Source organism: Octopus sinensis, linkage group LG26 (assembly GCF_006345805.1).
Source record: "Octopus sinensis linkage group LG26, ASM634580v1, whole genome shotgun sequence".
In the NCBI taxonomy this organism is placed as follows: Eukaryota; Metazoa; Mollusca; class Cephalopoda; order Octopoda; family Octopodidae; genus Octopus; species Octopus sinensis.
In genome coordinates, this window is record NC_043022.1 from 19,346,680 (window position 1) to 19,353,220 (window position 6,541).

General features: G+C 37.6%; 1 long non-coding RNA gene across 1 annotated transcript in view; it reads right to left on the bottom strand.

Annotated features, from left to right (window-relative positions):
• Positions 1-477: 477 nt before the first annotated feature.
• The window catches only part of LOC115224880, a 9,110-nt gene continuing 3,046 nt past the window's right edge, over positions 478-6,541 (bottom strand). The window contains exons 2-4 of the long non-coding RNA XR_003882899.2: positions 5,951-6,086; positions 4,020-4,152; positions 478-1,186 (exon numbers count right to left, since the gene is read on the bottom strand). This is a non-coding gene — a long non-coding RNA (uncharacterized LOC115224880). The remainder of the gene's footprint in view (positions 1,187-4,019; positions 4,153-5,950; positions 6,087-6,541) is intronic.

A 6,541-nucleotide genomic window follows, 5' to 3' on the forward strand; every position in this document is an offset into this window, starting at 1 on the left:
TTTCTTCATTGTTCAACGGGTAGATCACTCTTCAAACACGGATCTCAACAAACGAGTAAGCCACAGAGTGGCATGATAAAAAGAATATCGACACGCCACCTCCCTTCTTCTGGCCCGGAAGGAGTCGAAGCTTTTATTTGTTGAGTAGATTTACCGAAGGAGGTTTTTGTGAGGAATAAAAGAATTAAGGCGAAGAGAGAAGTCCTGTCTCCAAGCAAACTTTCTGTAAAGCACATCAAGTTGGCGAATATGATCCGAATGAAAGGGCCTGCTCTGAGCATGTGTTGTAGATTGTAGAGATACATTTACAGTGAAAGTGAGTGTGGTGGTTTTTGATTTTGTGTTGCCAATGTGTTTCATATTTCTGCTGATACGTGAAAAGTTATTTAGAGAGCTTTACTGTAAGGAAAGCATTGATAATGAATTCATCGTACTAAATTAAAAATAACAGCGAATACAAAGAACACAATACTGAAGTATAGTTATAAAGATATTTATTGAAGTTGAAACGTTGACAATTACAATTTACTGCAGATTTAACTGTCGAATTATAAGATTTAAGTAAGGCAGAAGAAGAAACAAAATACGGGCGAAGAGGAAGAGAGAAGTGTGAGTCTGGACGTAATGAATACAGCCAATAGTTGTAGAAGTAGAAAAGGAAAGAGAGGGAGAGAAGTGAAAGGATGCTTCTGTGTCAGAGAGAAAACGACTTCATCTGAATGACGCCAGTAGCTTTCTTGGAGCTGGTCTTGGAGGTTAGCATGTGCAGCCTGAACATTGTCCGAGATGTCGAAGCAGTATTTCCTTCGCAGTGGCTCTTAGACAAGAGGTTTGTTGTGGGTGTTTGCAGTTGTTGCAGTTGTCAGAATTTTCTGACCCAGAAGTAATTGATGCTGGCAGGTGGTGATTGAAGAAAGCTTCTGTGTCAGCGTCATCATTATGGGATGAGTGGAGGAGAAGGGAGAAAGGAGGGGGGGGAGAAGGGGAGGAGGAGGGGGAGGAGGAGGAGAAGTAGAAGTCGAAGAAAAAGAAAATGAAAGAAAGAAAAAGATTACATCTGTATTCTCAGTAAAAGGAATATGGTCCAGACTTCAGAGAAAGAGGGAAAGAGTCAGAGAGGCAGATAGAAAAAGCAGCTGAATTAATCATATTAGATGGATGTCTTCCGTTTCTACCTCTGAGTAATCTGAAAAAGAAAAAGAGTAATATAAATATGAGAGAGGGAGACACAAGAGAGATAAAGGATCTGAAGAGAGGAGAAAGAGAGAGAGAGAGGGAGTGTGTGTGTTTTTAAGTGAAGAAAATGAGATTCATGAGAAAAAGCGATGTACACTTGAGAGAGAGAGAGAGAGAGAGAAAGGGAGAGGGAGAAAGAGATAGATAGATAAATAGATAGATAGATAGATAGATAGATAGATAGATAGATAGATAGATAGATAGATAGATAGATAGAGAGATAGATAGGTAGATAGATAGAGACAGAGACAGAGAGATATAAATAGAGAGAAAATAGACAGACAGACAGAATCGGAGTGTGTGTGTGTGTGTTCTATAAGATATAGATTTAAAGGAAGGTTCAAATGATCTGATAGAGAAGGTGTGGAGTAGAAAGTCTGTTTAATGAGGGTCGTTTGTAAAGGATAAGGAGCTTTGAAAGAGACCGAGTTTTAAGAAAGATGTAAGTCTAAGTTAATTGTGGCAATATTTGAAGTGAGAATGGACAGAGACACAACAAAATATTACAAAATATAAACAAAGGGGTGGCTGTGTGGTAATTAGCTTGCTTACCAACCACATGATTCCGGGTTCAGTCCCACTGCGTGGCACCTTGTGTAAGTGTCTTCTGCTATAGCCCCAGGCCGACCAATGCCTTGTGAGTGGATTTGGCAGACGGAAACTGAAAGAAGCCCGTCGTATATATGTATATATACATGCGTGTGCGTGTGTTTGTGTGTCTGTTTGTCCCCATAGCATTGCTTGACAACCGATGCTGGTGTGTTTACGTCCCGTCACTTAGCGGTTCGGCAAAAGAGACTGATAGAATAAGTACTGGGATTACAAAGAATAAGTCCGGGGTCGATTTGCTCGATTAAAGGCGGCGCTCCAGCATGGCCGCATTCAAATGACTGAATCAAGTAAAAGAGTAAAAGAGTAAACCACAATATCTGTGACTGCCCTGTCTTTACATGTGATAAATCATTTATCCCATAAATACAGTATAGTAGATTTATTTCATTTTATTTTTATTTTATCTAGTTTCAGTTCACAAGCTGTGGCCATGCTGGCGCACCGCCATCTGAACATTAATCCACATTTGCCTTTCGCTGTATTTATGCAAATAAATGTGATAAATTGTTTAACATATACTTATTTCTATATTGCCCACAAGGGGCTAAAGATAGAAGGGACAAACAAAGACAGACAAAGGGACTAAGTCGATTATATCGACCCCAGTGCGTAACTGGTACTTAATTTATCGATCCCGAAAGGAAGAAAGGCAAAGTCAACCTCGGCGGAATTTGAACTCAGAACGTAACGGCAGATGAAATATTTATTTCTTTACTACCCTCAAGGGGCTAAACACAGAGGGGACAAACAAGGACAGACAAACGGATTAAGTCGATTACATAGACCCCAATGCGTAGCTGGTACTTATTTAATCGACCCCGAAAGCATGAAAGGCAAAGTCAACCTCGGCGGAATTTGAACTCAGAACGTAACGGCAGATGAAATACCTATTTCTTTACTACCCATAAGGGGCTAAACACAGAAAGAGGACAAACAAGGACAGACAAACGGATTAAGTCGATTACATCAACCCAATGCGTAACTGGTACTTATTTAATCGACCCCGAAAGCATGAAAGGCAAAGTCGACCTCGGCGGAATTTGAACTCAGAACATAGCGGCAGACGAAATACCGCTAAGAATTTCGCCCGGCGTGCTAACGTTTCTGCCAACTCGCCGCCTTACTTGATTATCATATACGAAGTGCGTTCTTCATGCTTTGAGTCATTTTAGAGAGAGGCGGCCCGCCCTCATGGCGCTCGGACGACGGGGCTTGCACGCTTTGCGAGCTCCATGACCTTGTAACTGTAGTATATCATTATTATATTTCTAATAAGCTGACCTGCCAACTATTTATTCCCGATTTAAAGAGACGGCTGTAACAACACTTTGAAAGCACCGTAATGTACATTGCTTGTCACAGCTGACTGATTTGCAGAGGGCAATCGGGACGTGACGACAAATTGGAAAACTGCTGTGCCATGAAGATTTGTGTTACAGCCGGCGCGAAACTCCGCAGGCACTTACGAAATGTTGCAGGCTGTTTATGGATTAACTTGAGTGAGCCAAGAATCTGCTTTGCGATAAGACCAGATATCAGGAACAGCAAATCCACTAGGGTGATTCTGGTGATACCCCCCCCTTTCTTCACTGCAAAGGCATCACCGATATCCGCTGGGTTCCCTTTGGGTAGAGGGCCACCAAAGAAAATATTTAGAGATTTTGAGTGAGTTCAGGAATATATTTCGTCACAAAAGGCCAGAACACATGCCGCAGTGGGGTTCATCAGTCGATATTCCGTCCACGACCCTAATTACGTGACAGAGATTCGCACCAAAACTATCCCTCAGTCATCCTAAAATCTAGGCCTTGCTCCCTGCGGATTTTGCTTGTTCCCCAAGTTGAAAGTGAAGATGAAGCGGGTTGTGAGAAGTGTCCTGGACAGCTTCACTTTCGAGGACTACTATGGGTCCATCACTAAACGAATGGAGTGTCGTAAAAAGTGTACTGAAGACAGAGGGACCTACTCTGAAAGAGATTAGGGTTTTGTACCTCTTTGGAAAAAGACTCAAAACGTCTGGAATGCACTTTGTAATTCATTGGAATAGAAATGAGTTTGTCAGCATCTCAATGAGAAGTGACTTATCGTAAATATGTTAGTATATGTTCAGCAGAATACACTTGTTTCTTTAAATATTTAAGTGGTAATGAGCAACAGAAGTAATAACTCACCTCATTTCTGTTCAGGATTGTAAACTAAGAGACTCGCTGAATTAATGGTAAATACGTCATTGTATTTCTTGAATTTCACACTTGCATCTCTTCTATAATCGATTCCCGTAACTTCACCAACATCACCTATAAGCTGGATTTAGAAAAAAATCATTTAACATTCATACATAAATATATAAATACACACACATACATACATACACACACATATATATACATACACACATACATATATACAAACGCACATACATACATACAAACGCACATGTGATCAGCGTGATCAAAATGAATGGACCCGAAATAAACAGAATCTTGAAGCGAACTTCTGTTAAACACGATCACATTTACACCTAGGTCAGTATTATAGTTTTCAATGATCATTAAGCAAAATAATCTACTATGATAATACTCTCTGTGAATTTCACCGTCACAACGTATGAATGAGAAAGGAAGGTGTGATAGATAAGGAAGGGAGGGGCGAAAAAATCAAACAGCGTTTCAACTCTGTGTGAAAATATGTGTGTATGTGAAAAGGGAAAAGGGAGGTATGTGAATGTTTGTGTGTGTATGTGTGTGTGTGTGCAATGGAAGTGGGATGGTGATATAATAATACTAATACTCTTGTGTCTTTCTCCGTCTCAATACATGAATGAGAAAGGAAGATGATAGGGGAATAAGAAAGGATGGGGTGAAAAAGAAAATTCAAACAGCATTTCGGCTCTGTGTGAGTATATGTGTGTATGCGTGTGCGTGTACAAGGGAAGTATGTGAATGTTTGTATGTGTGAACCAGCGTTCTTTCAGTAACAAACGATGATCGATGTCACATCTCAAGACGACCACGAGATAGCATTGACAAAAGTATTAATTTGATTTACCATCCATATTTTTTTTATCTGTTTCGTTAAAAACGGTTATTACAATCACACACACCTACACAAACATATCAATATACAAACTCATTAGGGATAATAATTATTGCCTGAGTGTATCATGAATATAAAACAACTGTAGTTGAAAGGTATATTATAAATACACATCTTCATCTAACAGTTTATACATGTCTTAATTTGTAGAACAAGTAGACAGATAAATTTCATTCAACGCATAGATACTGAACAGTATATATATAAAGGATAAAATCTTTTTTTTTTCTTTTTAAAGCAGAAAATTTTCTTTTTAAAGCAGAGAAATTTCCCTCCAATATCCGATTGGAATACTTTACCATTTAAGCTAAACTTCCTGACCGCCAAATTCTTCTGCAGTTATAGAATCATCCTGGAAAAACAATCATCAAAGAAAAAAAATAGGATTTTATCCTTTATATATATATATAGGATAAAATCCATTTTCTCTTTTTAGAAGCAGAAAAATGTGTCGGTAACCAGCCATGAGGATCGAACTCACATTCCTCTATTATCCGGTGGGAATGCTTTACCATTTAAGCTAAACCGCCTGACTAGTTTAGTACCTATGCGTTGAGTAAAACTTTTTATCTGTTTGGTTAAAAACGATTATTACAATCACACACACCTACACAAACATTAGTATCTATGCGTTGAATAAAATGTATCTGTCTACTTATTCTACAGTACATTTCAACGCTTCGAAAATAGATTTGTTTGTTTACATATGTCTTAATATATTTATATTAAGAACTTTTCCCGAGAGTTCTTTCAGTAACTCTTCATAAACTAAACAGAGTTAGATTTTACGCAAAAGTTTGGTAATAAAAGATTTATAAGACTAAAAACTTGATTTTGTACCTTATTTATATATAGAATACTACAAAAAGCCGTCATTTTTGACGGCACGGGATCCGCTAGTTATAATAATAATAATAATAATAATAATAATAATAATAATAATAATAATAATGATTAATAATAATAATAATGATAATAATAAAGCAAGTGAGAAGAGAGCACTTACACTTGACAAACGGAAATCCCAGCCTCCATGATCTTCTTGGTTTTTCTTCAATGTTTTCTCATCAACACTTATTGTTACCACATCCCCTACACCAAGAAGATGAGACATTGCAACTCGTTTGTATTTGCAAATTCACCTGAAACAAGAACATCAATCTATTGTATCAAATCCATAATAACAAAGTGTACATACGTAGTTCACAGATACATACATATATACAAACTTAACCGTCTAACCACTATAATTCATCACAAGATTACACACGTGTTGAAATGATGATTTAAAGGGGTTAGACGATTTAACGTCTCTTTTCGGTATATAGGAAAGATTTTTCTCTGACTTGATTATAATTATATGTTGATTTTACCTTAATTGGTCTATTTTTATATGCTGGCCGCTGATAAAGTTTTTAACAATTTTATCTTTTATTATTATAAAAGTATCCGGCGTTGCTCGGAAGTTTAAGGAATGTTAAAGGAAATAAATATATTCATACTGATAAAAAAACATATTTTCAGAAAAAGTCTGTCAGTTGACGTGGGTATAAACAAAGGGTTATTAAAACAAATCCTGAAATCAATCACAGTTTAA